Here is a 14,269-nt window from a genome sequence, read left to right as displayed (position 1 = left end):
AGTCTCTGTGAGCGAGATGAGAGATAGGCCCGCGTATGGCCTCCTGCACGTTTTTTCATTTAGACTAGTGATCGTCCCGCCGAAGCGAGACAGTAGAAAAATCGTCTATATACTCATCGTTTTGGCCTTCTCCACGGAAATCTTTAGTAAAAGGCGAAAGATTTGTGCGTGAACTGAAGAAAGCCCAGAGTTGTCGTAAGTCGGCGCGACCTGTTGTGCCTTCGAGCCGACTTAACCTTTGCTTGTGGTGTGCCGCTTGCCAGTGTGTCCGTTCGTAGAGGACGCTTAAAAGGTGCTGCATCGTGAGGTGTAGACTTGACACAAGGACTTTCACCTTTCTGATCTACATCACCTAGTTGAGTGCGTTCGCGTGAATCACTAGGAAGTTGCGTTCGCTGTCTCGGAGAGTGTGGTCCCTGTAGGCAATACGTCGTACTAGTGGCTTGCGTTACATCTAGTTTGTTTCTACTGCAGTTCGACTCCTTCGGTTGTCTCTGAACTTTATTTCTTTCCTCGAGCCGATTTTGATTAGCTCGTATGTATTATTCTGCTAAAAAAAAAAAAAAAACTTGTGAGCGGGATACGGCCGAAAGGCCCTTGGCTCAACCCCAGCCGTCTGCGGCCTTCACTCTTCGCATTTGGAAAGACATTGAGTGGACCGTGCTTACCAAGTCTCTGTGAGCGAGATGAGAGATAGGCCCGCGTATGGCCTCCTGCACGTTTTTTCATTTAGACTAGTGATCGTCCCGCCGAAGCGAGACAGTAGAAAAATCGTCTATATACTCATCGTTTTGGCCTTCTCCACGGAAATCTTTAGTAAAAGGCGAAAGATTTGTGCGTGAACTGAAGAAAGCCCAGAGTTGTCGTAAGTCGGCGCGACCTGTTGTGCCTTCGAGCCGACTTAACCTTTGCTTGTGGTGTGCCGCTTGCCAGTGTGTCCGTTCGTAGAGGACGCTTAAAAGGTGCTGCATCGTGAGGTGTAGACTTGACACAAGGACTTTCACCTTTCTGATCTACATCACCTAGTTGAGTGCGTTCGCGTGAATCACTAGGAAGTTGCGTTCGCTGTCTCGGAGAGTGTGGTCCCTGTAGGCAATACGTCGTACTAGTGGCTTGCGTTACATCTAGTTTGTTTCTACTGCAGTTCGACTCCTTTGGTTGTCTCTGAACTTTATTTCTTTCCTCGAGCCGATTTTGATTAGCTCGTATGTATTATTCTGCTAAAAAAAAAAAAAAAACTTGTGAGCGGGATACGGCCGAAAGGCCCTTGGCTCAACCCCTGCCGTCTGCGGCCTTCACTCTTCGCATTTGGAAAGCCATTGAGTGGACCGTGCTTACCAAGTCTCTGTGAGCGAGATGAGAGATAGGCCCGCGTATGGCCTCCTGCACGTTTTTTCATTTAGACTAGTGATCGTCCCGCCGAAGCGAGACAGTAGAAAAATCGTCTATATACTCATCGTTTTGGCCTTCTCCACGGAAATCTTTAGTAAAAGGCGAAAGATTTTTGCGTGAACTGAAGAAAGCCCAGAGTTGTCGTAAGTCGGCGCGACCTGTTGTGCCTTCGAGCCGACTTAACCTTTGCTTGTGGTGTGCCGCTTGCCAGTGTGTCCGTTCGTAGAGGACGCTTGAAAGGTGCTGCATCGTGAGGTGTAGACTTGACACAAGGACTTTCACCTTTCTGATCTACATCACCTAGTTGAGTGCGTTCGCGTGAATCACTAGGAAGTTGCGTTCGCTGTCTCGGAGAGTGTGGTCCCTGTAGGCAATACGTCGTACTAGTGGCTTGCGTTACATCTAGTTTGTTTCTACTGCAGTTCGACTCCTTTGGTTGTCTCTGAACTTTATTTCTTTCCTCGAGCCGATTTTGATTAGCTCGTATGTATTATTCTGCTAAAAAAAAAAAAAAAACTTGTGAGCGGGATACGGCCGAAAGGCCCTTGGCTCAACCCCTGCCGTCTGCGGCCTTCACTCTTCGCATTTGGAAAGCCATTGAGTGGACCGTGCTTACCAAGTCTCTGTGAGCGAGATGAGAGATAGGCCCGCGTATGGCCTCCTGCACGTTTTTTCATTTAGACTAGTGATCGTCCCGCCGAAGCGAGACAGTAGAAAAATCGTCTATATACTCATCGTTTTGGCCTTCTCCACGGAAATCTTTAGTAAAAGGCGAAAGATTTGTGCGTGAACTGAAGAAAGCCCAGAGTTGTCGTAAGTCGGCGCGACCTGTTGTGCCTTCGAGCCGACTTAACCTTTGCTTGTGGTGTGCCGCTTGCCAGTGTGTCCGTTCGTAGAGGACGCTTAAAAGGTGCTGCATCGTGAGGTGTAGACTTGACACAAGGACTTTCACCTTTCTGATCTACATCACCTAGTTGAGTGCGTTCGCGTGAATCACTAGGAAGTTGCGTTCGCTGTCTCGGAGAGTGTGGTCCCTGTAGGCAATACGTCGTACTAGTGGCTTGCGTTACATCTAGTTTGTTTCTACTGCAGTTCGACTCCTTTGGTTGTCTCTGAACTTTATTTCTTTCCTCGAGCCGATTTTGATTAGCTCGTATGTAATATTCTGCTAAAAAAAAAAAAAAAACTTGTGAGCGGGATACGGCCGAAAGGCCCTTGGCTCAACCCCTGCCGTCTGCGGCCTTCACTCTTCGCATTTGGAAAGCCATTGAGTGGACCGTGCTTACCAAGTCTCTGTGAGCGAGATGAGAGATAGGCCCGCGTATGGCCTCCTGCACGTTTTTTCATTTAGACTAGTGATCGTCCCGCCGAAGCGAGACAGTAGAAAAATCGTCTATATACTCATCGTTTTGGCCTTCTCCACGGAAATCTTTAGTAAAAGGCGAAAGATTTGTGCGTGAACTGAAGAAAGCCCAGAGTTGTCGTAAGTCGGCGCGACGTGTTGTGCCTTCGAGCCGACTTAACCTTTGCTTGTGGTGTGCCGCTTGCCAGTGTGTCCGTTCGTAGAGGACGCTTAAAAGGTGCTGCATCGTGAGGTGTAGACTTGACACAAGGACTTTCACCTTTCTGATCTACATCACCTAGTTGAGTGCGTTCGCGTGAATCACTAGGAAGTTGCGTTCGCTGTCTCGGAGAGTGTGGTCCCTGTAGGCAATACGTCGTACTAGTGGCTTGCGTTACATCTAGTTTGTTTCTACTGCAGTTCGACTCCTTTGGTTGTCTCTGAACTTTATTTCTTTCCTCGAGCCGATTTTGATTAGCTCGTATGTATTATTCTGCTAAAAAAAAAAAAAACTTGTGAGCGGGATACGGCCAAAAGGCCCTTGGCTCAACCCCTGCCGTCTGCGGCCTTCACTCTTCGCATTTGGAAAGCCATTGAGTGGACCGTGCTTACCAAGTCTCTGTGAGCGAGATGAGAGATAGGCCCGCGTATGGCCTCCTGCACGTTTTTTCATTTAGACTAGTGATCGTCCCGCCGAAGCGAGACAGTAGAAAAATGGTCTATATACTCATCGTTTTGGCCTTCTCCACGGAAATCTTTAGTAAAAGGCGAAAGATTTGTGCGTGAACTGAAGAAAGCCCAGAGTTGTCGTAAGTCGGCGCGACCTGTTGTGCCTTCGAGCCGACTTAACCTTTGCTTGTGGTGTGCCGCTTGCCAGTGTGTCCGTTCGTAGAGGACGCTTAAAAGGTGCTGCATCGTGAGGTGTAGACTTGACACAAGGACTTTCACCTTTCTGATCTACATCACCTAGTTGAGTGCGTTCGCGTGAATCACTAGGAAGTTGCGTTCGCTGTCTCGGAGAGTGTGGTCCCTGTAGGCAATACGTCGTACTAGTGGCTTGCGTTACATCTAGTTTGTTTCTACTGCAGTTCGACTCCTTTGGTTGTCTCTGAACTTTATTTCTTTCCTCGAGCCGATTTTGATTAGCTCGTATGTATTATTCTGCTAAAAAAAAAAAAAAACTTGTGAGCGGGATACGGCCGAAAGGCCCTTGGCTCAACCCCTGCCGTCTGCGGCCTTCACTCTTCGCATTTGGAAAGCCATTGAGTGGACCGTGCTTACCAAGTCTCTGTGAGCGAGATGAGAGATAGGCCCGCGTATGGCCTCCTGCACGTTTTTTCATTTAGACTAGTGATCGTCCCGCCGAAGCGAGACAGTAGAAAAATCGTCTATATACTCATCGTTTTGGCCTTCTCCACGGAAATCTTTAGTAAAAGGCGAAAGATTTGTGCGTGATCTGAAGAAAGCCCAGAGTTGTCGTAAGTCGGCGCGACCTGTTGTGCCTTCGAGCCGACTTAAGCTTTGCTTGTGGTGTGCCGCTTGCCAGTGTGTCCGTTCGTAGAGGACGCTTAAAAGGTGCTGCATCGTGAGGTGTAGACTTGACACAAGGACTTTCACCTTTCTGATCTACATCACCTAGTTGAGTGCGTTCGCGTGAATCACTAGGAAGTTGCGTTCGCTGTCTCGGAGAGTGTGGTCCCTGTAGGCAATACGTCGTACTAGTGGCTTGCGTTACATCTAGTTTGTTTCTACTGCAGTTCGACTCCTTTGGTTGTCTCTGAACTTTATTTCTTTCCTCGAGCCGATTTTGATTAGCTCGTATGTATTATTCTGCTAAAAAAAAAAAAAAAACTTGTGAGCGGGATACGGCCGAAAGGCCCTTGGCTCAACCCCTGCCGTCTGCGGCCTTCACTCTTCGCATTTGGAAAGCCATTGAGTGGACCGTGCTTACCAAGTCTCTGTGAGCGAGATGAGAGATAGGCCCGCGTATGGCCTCCTGCACGTTTTTTCATTTAGACTAGTGATCGTCCCGCCGAAGCGAGACAGTAGAAAAATCGTCTATATACTCATCGTTTTGGCCTTCTCCACGGAAATCTTTAGTAAAAGGCGAAAGATTTGTGCGTGAACTGAAGAAAGCCCAGAGTTGTCGTAAGTCGGCGCGACCTGTTGTGCCTTCGAGCCGACTTAACCTTTGCTTGTGGTGTGCCGCTTGCCAGTGTGTCCGTTCGTAGAGGACGCTTAAAAGGTGCTGCATCGTGAGGTGTAGACTTGACACAAGGACTTTCACCTTTCTGATCTACATCACCTAGTTGAGTGCGTTCGCGTGAATCACTAGGAAGTTGCGTTCGCTGTCTCGGAGAGTGTGGTCCCTGTAGGCAATACGTCGTACTAGTGGCTTGCGTTACATCTAGTTTGTTTCTACTGCAGTTCGACTCCTTTGGTTGTCTCTGAACTTTATTTCTTTCCTCGAGCCGATTTTGATTAGCTCGTATGTATTATTCTGCTAAAAAAAAAAAAAAAACTTGTGAGCGGGATACGGCCGAAAGGCCCTTGGCTCAACCCCTGCCGTCTGCGGCCTTCACTCTTCGCATTTGGAAAGCCATTGAGTGGACCGTGCTTACCAAGTCTCTGTGAGCGAGATGAGAGATAGGCCCGCGTATGGCCTCCTGCACGTTTTTTCATTTAGACTAGTGATCGTCCCGCCGAAGCGAGACAGTAGAAAAATCGTCTATATACTCATCGTTTTGGCCTTCTCCACGGAAATCTTTAGTAAAAGGCGAAAGATTTGTGCGTGAACTGAAGAAAGCCAAGAGTTGTCGTAAGTCGGCGCGACCTGTTGTGCCTTCGAGCCGACTTAACCTTTGCTTGTGGTGTGCCGCTTGCCAGTGTGTCCGTTCGTAGAGGACGCTTAAAAGGTGCTGCATCGTGAGGTGTAGACTTGACACAAGGACTTTCACCTTTCTGATCTACATCACCTAGTTGAGTGCGTTCGCGTGAATCACTAGGAAGTTGCGTTCGCTGTCTCGGAGAGTGTGGTCCCTGTAGGCAATACGTCGTACTAGTGGCTTGCGTTACATCTAGTTTGTTTCTACTGCAGTTCGACTCCTTTGGTTGTCTCTGAACTTTATTTCTTTCCTCGAGCCGATTTTGATTAGCTCGTATGTATTATTCTGCTAAAAAAAAAAAAAAAACTTGTGAGCGGGATACGGCCGAAAGGCCCTTGGCTCAACCCCTGCCGTCTGCGGCCTTCACTCTTCGCATTTGGAAAGCCATTGAGTGGACCGTGCTTACCAAGTCTCTGTGAGCGAGATGAGAGATAGGCCCGCGTATGGCCTCCTGCACGTTTTTTCATTTAGACTAGTGATCGTCCCGCCGAAGCGAGACAGTAGAAAAATCGTCTATATACTCATCGTTTTGGCCTTCTCCACGGAAATCTTTAGTAAAAGGCGAAAGATTTGTGCGTGAACTGAAGAAAGCCCAGAGTTGTCGTAAGTCGGCGCGACCTGTTGTGCCTTCGAGCCGACTTAACCTTTGCTTGTGGTGTGCCGCTTGCCAGTGTGTCCGTTCGTAGAGGACGCTTAAAAGGTGCTGCATCGTGAGGTGTAGACTTGACACAAGGACTTTCACCTTTCTGATCTACATCACCTAGTTGAGTGCGTTCGCGTGAATCACTAGGAAGTTGCGTTCGCTGTCTCGGAGAGTGTGGTCCCTGTAGGCAATACGTCGTACTAGTGGCTTGCGTTACATCTAGTTTGTTTCTACTGCAGTTCGACTCCTTTGGTTGTCTCTGAACTTTATTTCTTTCCTCGAGCCGATTTTGATTAGCTCGTATGTATTATTCTGCTAAAAAAAAAAAAAAAACTTGTGAGCGGGATACGGCCGAAAGGCCCTTGGCTCAACCCCTGCCGTCTGCGGCCTTCACTCTTCGCATTTGGAAAGCCATTGAGTGGACCGTGCTTACCAAGTCTCTGTGAGCGAGATGAGAGATAGGCCCGCGTATGGCCTCCTGCACGTTTTTTCATTTAGACTAGTGATCGTCCCGCCGAAGCGAGACAGTAGAAAAATCGTCTATATACTCATCGTTTTGGCCTTCTCCACGGAAATCTTTAGTAAAAGGCGAAAGATTTGTGCGTGAACTGAAGAAAGCCCAGAGTTGTCGTAAGTCGGCGCGACCTGTTGTGCCTTCGAGCCGACTTAACCTTTGCTTGTGGTGTGCCGCTTGCCAGTGTGTCCGTTCGTAGAGGACGCTTAAAAGGTGCTGCATCGTGAGGTGTAGACTTGACACAAGGACTTTCACCTTTCTGATCTACATCACCTAGTTGAGTGCGTTCGCGTGAATCACTAGGAAGTTGCGTTCGCTGTCTCGGAGAGTGTGGTCCCTGTAGGCAATACGTCGTACTAGTGGCTTGCGTTACATCTAGTTTGTTTCTACTGCAGTTCGACTCCTTTGGTTGTCTCTGAACTTTATTTCTTTCCTCGAGCCGATTTTGATTAGCTCGTATGTATTATTCTGCTAAAAAAAAAAAAAAAACTTGTGAGCGGGATACGGCCGAAAGGCCCTTGGCTCAACCCCTGCCGTCTGCGGCCTTCACTCTTCGCATTTGGAAAGCCATTGAGTGGACCGTGCTTACCAAGTCTCTGTGAGCGAGATGAGAGATAGGCCCGCGTATGGCCTCCTGCACGTTTTTTCATTTAGACTAGTGATCGTCCCGCCGAAGCGAGACAGTAGAAAAATCGTCTATATACTCATCGTTTTGGCCTTCTCCACGGAAATCTTTAGTAAAAGGCGAAAGATTTGTGCGTGAACTGAAGAAAGCCCAGAGTTGTCGTAAGTCGGCGCGACCTGTTGTGCCTTCGAGCCGACTTAACCTTTGCTTGTGGTGTGCCGCTTGCCAGTGTGTCCGTTCGTAGAGGACGCTTAAAAGGTGCTGCATCGTGAGGTGTAGACTTGACACAAGGACTTTCACCTTTCTGATCTACATCACCTAGTTGAGTGCGTTCGCGTGAATCACTAGGAAGTTGCGTTCGCTGTCTCGGAGAGTGTGGTCCCTGTAGGCAATACGTCGTACTAGTGGCTTGCGTTACATCTAGTTTGTTTCTACTGCAGTTCGACTCCTTTGGTTGTCTCTGAACTTTATTTCTTTCCTCGAGCCGATTTTGATTAGCTCGTATGTATTATTCTGCTAAAAAAAAAAAAAAAACTTGTGAGCGGGATACGGCCGAAAGGCCCTTGGCTCAACCCCTGCCGTCTGCGGCCTTCACTCTTCGCATTTGGAAAGCCATTGAGTGGACCGTGCTTACCAAGTCTCTGTGAGCGAGATGAGAGATAGGCCCGCGTATGGCCTCCTGCACGTTTTTTCATTTAGACTAGTGATCGTCCCGCCGAAGCGAGACAGTAGAAAAATCGTCTATATACTCATCGTTTTGGCCTTCTCCACGGAAATCTTTAGTAAAAGGCGAAAGATTTGTGCGTGAACTGAAGAAAGCCCAGAGTTGTCGTAAGTCGGCGCGACCTGTTGTGCCTTCGAGCCGACTTAACCTTTGCTTGTGGTGTGCCGCTTGCCAGTGTGTCCGTTCGTAGAGGACGCTTAAAAGGTGCTGCATCGTGAGGTGTAGACTTGACACAAGGACTTTCACCTTTCTGATCTACATCACCTAGTTGAGTGCGTTCGCGTGAATCACTAGGAAGTTGCGTTCGCTGTCTCGGAGAGTGTGGTCCCTGTAGGCAATACGTCGTACTAGTGGCTTGCGTTACATCTAGTTTGTTTCTACTGCAGTTCGACTCCTTTGGTTGTCTCTGAACTTTATTTCTTTCCTCGAGCCGATTTTGATTAGCTCGTATGTATTATTCTGCTAAAAAAAAAAAAAAAACTTGTGAGCGGGATACGGCCGAAAGGCCCTTGGCTCAACCCCTGCCGTCTGCGGCCTTCACTCTTCGCATTTGGAAAGCCATTGAGTGGACCGTGCTTACCAAGTCTCTGTGAGCGAGATGAGAGATAGGCCCGCGTATGGCCTCCTGCACGTTTTTTCATTTAGACTAGTGATCGTCCCGCCGAAGCGAGACAGTAGAAAAATCGTCTATATACTCATCGTTTTGGCCTTCTCCACGGAAATCTTTAGTAAAAGGCGAAAGATTTGTGCGTGAACTGAAGAAAGCCCAGAGTTGTCGTAAGTCGGCGCGACCTGTTGTGCCTTTGAGCCGACTTAACCTTTGCTTGTGGTGTGCCGCTTGCCAGTGTGTCCGTTCGTAGAGGACGCTTAAAAGGTGCTGCATCGTGAGGTGTAGACTTGACACAAGGACTTTCACCTTTCTGATCTACATCACCTAGTTGAGTGCGTTCGCGTGAATCACTAGGAAGTTGCGTTCGCTGTCTCGGAGAGTGTGGTCCCTGTAGGCAATACGTCGTACTAGTGGCTTGCGTTACATCTAGTTTGTTTCTACTGCAGTTCGACTCCTTTGGTTGTCTCTGAACTTTATTTCTTTCCTCGAGCCGATTTTGATTAGCTCGTATGTATTATTCTGCTAAAAAAAAAAAAAAAACTTGTGAGCGGGATACGGCCGAAAGGCCCTTGGCTCAACCCCTGCCGTCTGCGGCCTTCACTCTTCGCATTTGGAAAGCCATTGAGTGGACCGTGCTTACCAAGTCTCTGTGAGCGAGATGAGAGATAGGCCCGCGTATGGCCTCCTGCACGTTTTTTCATTTAGACTAGTGATCGTCCCGCCGAAGCGAGACAGTAGAAAAATCGTCTATATACTCATCGTTTTGGCCTTCTCCACGGAAATCTTTAGTAAAAGGCGAAAGATTTGTGCGTGAACTGAAGAAAGCCCAGAGTTGTCGTAAGTCGGCGCGACCTGTTGTGCCTTCGAGCCGACTTAACCTTTGCTTGTGGTGTGCCGCTTGCCAGTGTGTCCGTTCGTAGAGGACGCTTAAAAGGTGCTGCATCGTGAGGTGTAGACTTGACACAAGGACTTTCACCTTTCTGATCTACATCACCTAGTTGAGTGCGTTCGCGTGAATCACTAGGAAGTTGCGTTCGCTGTCTCGGAGAGTGTGGTCCCTGTAGGCAATACGTCGTACTAGTGGCTTGCGTTACATCTAGTTTGTTTCTACTGCAGTTCGACTCCTTTGGTTGTCTCTGAACTTTATTTCTTTCCTCGAGCCGATTTTGATTAGCTCGTATGTATTATTCTGCTAAAAAAAAAAAAAAACTTGTGAGCGGGATACGGCCGAAAGGCCCTTGGCTCAACCCCTGCCGTCTGCGGCCTTCACTCTTCGCATTTGGAAAGCCATTGAGTGGACCGTGCTTACCAAGTCTCTGTGAGCGAGATGAGAGATAGGCCCGCGTATGGCCTCCTGCACGTTTTTTCATTTAGACTAGTGATCGTCCCGCCGAAGCGAGACAGTAGAAAAATCGTCTATATACTCATCGTTTTGGCCTTCTCCACGGAAATCTTTAGTAAAAGGCGAAAGATTTGTGCGTGAACTGAAGAAAGCCCAGAGTTGTCGTAAGTCGGCGCGACCTGTTGTGCCTTTGAGCCGACTTAACCTTTGCTTGTGGTGTGCCGCTTGCCAGTGTGTCCGTTCGTAGAGGACGCTTAAAAGGTGCTGCATCGTGAGGTGTAGACTTGACACAAGGACTTTCACCTTTCTGATCTACATCACCTAGTTGAGTGCGTTCGCGTGAATCACTAGGAAGTTGCGTTCGCTGTCTCGGAGAGTGTGGTCCCTGTAGGCAATACGTCGTACTAGTGGCTTGCGTTACATCTAGTTTGTTTCTACTGCAGTTCGACTCCTTTGGTTGTCTCTGAACTTTATTTCTTTCCTCGAGCCGATTTTGATTAGCTCGTATGTATTATTCTGCTAAAAAAAAAAAAAAAACTTGTGAGCGGGATACGGCCGAAAGGCCCTTGGCTCAACCCCTGCCGTCTGCGGCCTTCACTCTTCGCATTTGGAAAGCCATTGAGTGGACCGTGCTTACCAAGTCTCTGTGAGCGAGATGAGAGATAGGCCCGCGTATGGCCTCCTGCACGTTTTTTCATTTAGACTAGTGATCGTCCCGCCGAAGCGAGACAGTAGAAAAATCGTCTATATACTCATCGTTTTGGCCTTCTCCACGGAAATCTTTAGTAAAAGGCGAAAGATTTGTGCGTGAACTGAAGAAAGCCCAGAGTTGTCGTAAGTCGGCGCGACCTGTTGTGCCTTCGAGCCGACTTAACCTTTGCTTGTGGTGTGCCGCTTGCCAGTGTGTCCGTTCGTAGAGGACGCTTAAAAGGTGCTGCATCGTGAGGTGTAGACTTGACACAAGGACTTTCACCTTTCTGATCTACATCACCTAGTTGAGTGCGTTCGCGTGAATCACTAGGAAGTTGCGTTCGCTGTCTCGGAGAGTGTGGTCCCTGTAGGCAATACGTCGTACTAGTGGCTTGCGTTACATCTAGTTTGTTTCTACTGCAGTTCGACTCCTTTGGTTGTCTCTGAACTTTATTTCTTTCCTCGAGCCGATTTTGATTAGCTCGTATGTATTATTCTGCTAAAAAAAAAAAAAAACTTGTGAGCGGGATACGGCCGAAAGGCCCTTGGCTCAACCCCTGCCGTCTGCGGCCTTCACTCTTCGCATTTGGAAAGCCATTGAGTGGACCGTGCTTACCAAGTCTCTGTGAGCGAGATGAGAGATAGGCCCGCGTATGGCCTCCTGCACGTTTTTTCATTTAGACTAGTGATCGTCCCGCCGAAGCGAGACAGTAGAAAAATCGTCTATATACTCATCGTTTTGGCCTTCTCCACGGAAATCTTTAGTAAAAGGCGAAAGATTTGTGCGTGAACTGAAGAAAGCCCAGAGTTGTCGTAAGTCGGCGCGACCTGTTGTGCCTTCGAGCCGACTTAACCTTTGCTTGTGGTGTGCCGCTTGCCAGTGTGTCCGTTCGTAGAGGACGCTTAAAAGGTGCTGCATCGTGAGGTGTAGACTTGACACAAGGACTTTCACCTTTCTGATCTACATCACCTAGTTGAGTGCGTTCGCGTGAATCACTAGGAAGTTGCGTTCGCTGTCTCGGAGAGTGTGGTCCCTGTAGGCAATACGTCGTACTAGTGGCTTGCGTTACATCTAGTTTGTTTCTACTGCAGTTCGACTCCTTTGGTTGTCTCTGAACTTTATTTCTTTCCTCGAGCCGATTTTGATTAGCTCGTATGTATTATTCTGCTAAAAAAAAAAAAAAAACTTGTGAGCGGGATACGGCCGAAAGGCCCTTGGCTCAACCCCTGCCGTCTGCGGCCTTCACTCTTCGCATTTGGAAAGCCATTGAGTGGACCGTGCTTACCAAGTCTCTGTGAGCGAGATGAGAGATAGGCCCGCGTATGGCCTCCTGCACGTTTTTTCATTTAGACTAGTGATCGTCCCGCCGAAGCGAGACAGTAGAAAAATCGTCTATATACTCATCGTTTTGGCCTTCTCCACGGAAATCTTTAGTAAAAGGCGAAAGATTTGTGCGTGAACTGAAGAAAGCCCAGAGTTGTCGTAAGTCGGCGCGACCTGTTGTGCCTTCGAGCCGACTTAACCTTTGCTTGTGGTGTGCCGCTTGCCAGTGTGTCCGTTCGTAGAGGACGCTTAAAAGGTGCTGCATCGTGAGGTGTAGACTTGACACAAGGACTTTCACCTTTCTGATCTACATCACCTAGTTGAGTGCGTTCGCGTGAATCACTAGGAAGTTGCGTTCGCTGTCTCGGAGAGTGTGGTCCCTGTAGGCAATACGTCGTACTAGTGGCTTGCGTTACATCTAGTTTGTTTCTACTGCAGTTCGACTCCTTTGGTTGTCTCTGAACTTTATTTCTTTCCTCGAGCCGATTTTGATTAGCTCGTATGTATTATTCTGCTAAAAAAAAAAAAAAACTTGTGAGCGGGATACGGCCGAAAGGCCCTTGGCTCAACCCCTGCCGTCTGCGGCCTTCACTCTTCGCATTTGGAAAGCCATTGAGTGGACCGTGCTTACCAAGTCTCTGTGAGCGAGATGAGAGATAGGCCCGCGTATGGCCTCCTGCACGTTTTTTCATTTAGACTAGTGATCGTCCCGCCGAAGCGAGACAGTAGAAAAATCGTCTATATACTCATCGTTTTGGCCTTCTCCACGGAAATCTTTAGTAAAAGGCGAAAGATTTGTGCGTGAACTGAAGAAAGCCCAGAGTTGTCGTAAGTCGGCGCGACCTGTTGTGCCTTTGAGCCGACTTAACCTTTGCTTGTGGTGTGCCGCTTGCCAGTGTGTCCGTTCGTAGAGGACGCTTAAAAGGTGCTGCATCGTGAGGTGTAGACTTGACACAAGGACTTTCACCTTTCTGATCTACATCACCTAGTTGAGTGCGTTCGCGTGAATCACTAGGAAGTTGCGTTCGCTGTCTCGGAGAGTGTGGTCCCTGTAGGCAATACGTCGTACTAGTGGCTTGCGTTACATCTAGTTTGTTTCTACTGCAGTTCGACTCCTTTGGTTGTCTCTGAACTTTATTTCTTTCCTCGAGCCGATTTTGATTAGCTCGTATGTATTATTCTGCTAAAAAAAAAAAAAAAACTTGTGAGCGGGATACGGCCGAAAGGCCCTTGGCTCAACCCCTGCCGTCTGCGGCCTTCACTCTTCGCATTTGGAAAGCCATTGAGTGGACCGTGCTTACCAAGTCTCTGTGAGCGAGATGAGAGATAGGCCCGCGTATGGCCTCCTGCACGTTTTTTCATTTAGACTAATGATCGTCCCGCCGAAGCGAGACAGTAGAAAAATCGTCTATATACTCATCGTTTTGGCCTTCTCCACGGAAATCTTTAGTAAAAGGCGAAAGATTTGTGCGTGAACTGAAGAAAGCCCAGAGTTGTCGTAAGTCGGCGCGACCTGTTGTGCCTTCGAGCCGACTTAACCTTTGCTTGTGGTGTGCCGCTTGCCAGTGTGTCCGTTCGTAGAGGACGCTTAAAAGGTGCTGCATCGTGAGGTGTAGACTTGACACAAGGACTTTCACCTTTCTGATCTACATCACCTAGTTGAGTGCGTTCGCGTGAATCACTAGGAAGTTGCGTTCGCTGTCTCGGAGAGTGTGGTCCCTGTAGGCAATACGTCGTACTAGTGGCTTGCGTTACATCTAGTTTGTTTCTACTGCAGTTCGACTCCTTTGGTTGTCTCTGAACTTTATTTCTTTCCTCGAGCCGATTTTGATTAGCTCGTATGTATTATTCTGCTAAAAAAAAAAAAAAAACTTGTGAGCGGGATACGGCCGAAAGGCCCTTGGCTCAACCCCTGCCGTCTGCGGCCTTCACTCTTCGCATTTGGAAAGCCATTGAGTGGACCGTGCTTACCAAGTCTCTGTGAGCGAGATGAGAGATAGGCCCGCGTATGGCCTCCTGCACGTTTTTTCATTTAGACTAGTGATCGTCCCGCCGAAGCGAGACAGTAGAAAAATCGTCTATATACTCATCGTTTTGGCCTTCTCCACGGAAATCTTTAGTAAAAGGCGAAAGATTTGTGCGTGAACTGAAGAAAGCCCAGAGTTGTCGTAAGTCGGC

At 48.3% G+C, this 14,269-nt stretch overlaps 22 non-coding genes across 22 annotated transcripts; all 22 read right to left on the bottom strand.

Moving 5' to 3' along the window:
• Positions 1-72: 72 nt before the first annotated feature.
• On the bottom strand, positions 73-193 carry LOC130618928 (U5 spliceosomal RNA). The gene has a single exon (XR_008979672.1). It is a non-coding gene; the product is annotated as a U5 spliceosomal RNA (small nuclear RNA).
• A 549-nt stretch (positions 194-742) lies between these two features.
• On the bottom strand, positions 743-863 carry LOC130618927 (U5 spliceosomal RNA). Its single transcript, XR_008979671.1, has one exon. It is a non-coding gene; the product is annotated as a U5 spliceosomal RNA (small nuclear RNA).
• Positions 864-1,412: 549 nt separating this feature from the next.
• LOC130619708 (U5 spliceosomal RNA) lies at positions 1,413-1,533 on the bottom strand. Its single transcript, XR_008980446.1, has one exon. It is a non-coding gene; the product is annotated as a U5 spliceosomal RNA (small nuclear RNA).
• A 549-nt stretch (positions 1,534-2,082) lies between these two features.
• Positions 2,083-2,203, bottom strand: LOC130618926 (U5 spliceosomal RNA). The gene has a single exon (XR_008979670.1). It is a non-coding gene; the product is annotated as a U5 spliceosomal RNA (small nuclear RNA).
• Positions 2,204-2,752: 549 nt separating this feature from the next.
• Positions 2,753-2,873, bottom strand: LOC130618925 (U5 spliceosomal RNA). The gene has a single exon (XR_008979669.1). It is a non-coding gene; the product is annotated as a U5 spliceosomal RNA (small nuclear RNA).
• Positions 2,874-3,420: 547 nt separating this feature from the next.
• LOC130618823 (U5 spliceosomal RNA) lies at positions 3,421-3,541 on the bottom strand. The gene has a single exon (XR_008979567.1). It is a non-coding gene; the product is annotated as a U5 spliceosomal RNA (small nuclear RNA).
• A 548-nt stretch (positions 3,542-4,089) lies between these two features.
• On the bottom strand, positions 4,090-4,210 carry LOC130618853 (U5 spliceosomal RNA). Its single transcript, XR_008979597.1, has one exon. It is a non-coding gene; the product is annotated as a U5 spliceosomal RNA (small nuclear RNA).
• Positions 4,211-4,759: 549 nt separating this feature from the next.
• Positions 4,760-4,880, bottom strand: LOC130618924 (U5 spliceosomal RNA). Its single transcript, XR_008979668.1, has one exon. It is a non-coding gene; the product is annotated as a U5 spliceosomal RNA (small nuclear RNA).
• Positions 4,881-5,429: 549 nt separating this feature from the next.
• On the bottom strand, positions 5,430-5,550 carry LOC130619778 (U5 spliceosomal RNA). The gene has a single exon (XR_008980517.1). It is a non-coding gene; the product is annotated as a U5 spliceosomal RNA (small nuclear RNA).
• Positions 5,551-6,099: 549 nt separating this feature from the next.
• On the bottom strand, positions 6,100-6,220 carry LOC130618922 (U5 spliceosomal RNA). The gene has a single exon (XR_008979665.1). It is a non-coding gene; the product is annotated as a U5 spliceosomal RNA (small nuclear RNA).
• Positions 6,221-6,769: 549 nt separating this feature from the next.
• Positions 6,770-6,890, bottom strand: LOC130618921 (U5 spliceosomal RNA). The gene has a single exon (XR_008979664.1). It is a non-coding gene; the product is annotated as a U5 spliceosomal RNA (small nuclear RNA).
• Positions 6,891-7,439: 549 nt separating this feature from the next.
• Positions 7,440-7,560, bottom strand: LOC130618920 (U5 spliceosomal RNA). The gene has a single exon (XR_008979663.1). It is a non-coding gene; the product is annotated as a U5 spliceosomal RNA (small nuclear RNA).
• A 549-nt stretch (positions 7,561-8,109) lies between these two features.
• LOC130618918 (U5 spliceosomal RNA) lies at positions 8,110-8,230 on the bottom strand. The gene has a single exon (XR_008979662.1). It is a non-coding gene; the product is annotated as a U5 spliceosomal RNA (small nuclear RNA).
• Positions 8,231-8,779: 549 nt separating this feature from the next.
• LOC130618917 (U5 spliceosomal RNA) lies at positions 8,780-8,900 on the bottom strand. Its single transcript, XR_008979661.1, has one exon. It is a non-coding gene; the product is annotated as a U5 spliceosomal RNA (small nuclear RNA).
• Positions 8,901-9,449: 549 nt separating this feature from the next.
• Positions 9,450-9,570, bottom strand: LOC130618916 (U5 spliceosomal RNA). Its single transcript, XR_008979660.1, has one exon. It is a non-coding gene; the product is annotated as a U5 spliceosomal RNA (small nuclear RNA).
• Positions 9,571-10,118: 548 nt separating this feature from the next.
• Positions 10,119-10,239, bottom strand: LOC130618915 (U5 spliceosomal RNA). The gene has a single exon (XR_008979659.1). It is a non-coding gene; the product is annotated as a U5 spliceosomal RNA (small nuclear RNA).
• Positions 10,240-10,788: 549 nt separating this feature from the next.
• Positions 10,789-10,909, bottom strand: LOC130618914 (U5 spliceosomal RNA). The gene has a single exon (XR_008979658.1). It is a non-coding gene; the product is annotated as a U5 spliceosomal RNA (small nuclear RNA).
• A 548-nt stretch (positions 10,910-11,457) lies between these two features.
• Positions 11,458-11,578, bottom strand: LOC130618913 (U5 spliceosomal RNA). Its single transcript, XR_008979657.1, has one exon. It is a non-coding gene; the product is annotated as a U5 spliceosomal RNA (small nuclear RNA).
• A 549-nt stretch (positions 11,579-12,127) lies between these two features.
• LOC130618912 (U5 spliceosomal RNA) lies at positions 12,128-12,248 on the bottom strand. The gene has a single exon (XR_008979655.1). It is a non-coding gene; the product is annotated as a U5 spliceosomal RNA (small nuclear RNA).
• A 548-nt stretch (positions 12,249-12,796) lies between these two features.
• Positions 12,797-12,917, bottom strand: LOC130618910 (U5 spliceosomal RNA). Its single transcript, XR_008979653.1, has one exon. It is a non-coding gene; the product is annotated as a U5 spliceosomal RNA (small nuclear RNA).
• Positions 12,918-13,466: 549 nt separating this feature from the next.
• Positions 13,467-13,587, bottom strand: LOC130618909 (U5 spliceosomal RNA). The gene has a single exon (XR_008979652.1). It is a non-coding gene; the product is annotated as a U5 spliceosomal RNA (small nuclear RNA).
• A 549-nt stretch (positions 13,588-14,136) lies between these two features.
• LOC130618907 (U5 spliceosomal RNA) lies at positions 14,137-14,257 on the bottom strand. Its single transcript, XR_008979651.1, has one exon. It is a non-coding gene; the product is annotated as a U5 spliceosomal RNA (small nuclear RNA).
• Between the last annotated feature and the right edge of the window lie 12 nt (positions 14,258-14,269).

Source organism: Hydractinia symbiolongicarpus, chromosome 11 (genome assembly GCF_029227915.1).
Source record: "Hydractinia symbiolongicarpus strain clone_291-10 chromosome 11, HSymV2.1, whole genome shotgun sequence".
NCBI lineage: Eukaryota > Metazoa > Cnidaria > Hydrozoa > Anthoathecata > Hydractiniidae > Hydractinia > Hydractinia symbiolongicarpus.
The sequence above is the reverse complement of the archived record's forward strand: the minus strand, read 5'-3'. Positions and strand labels throughout refer to the sequence as shown.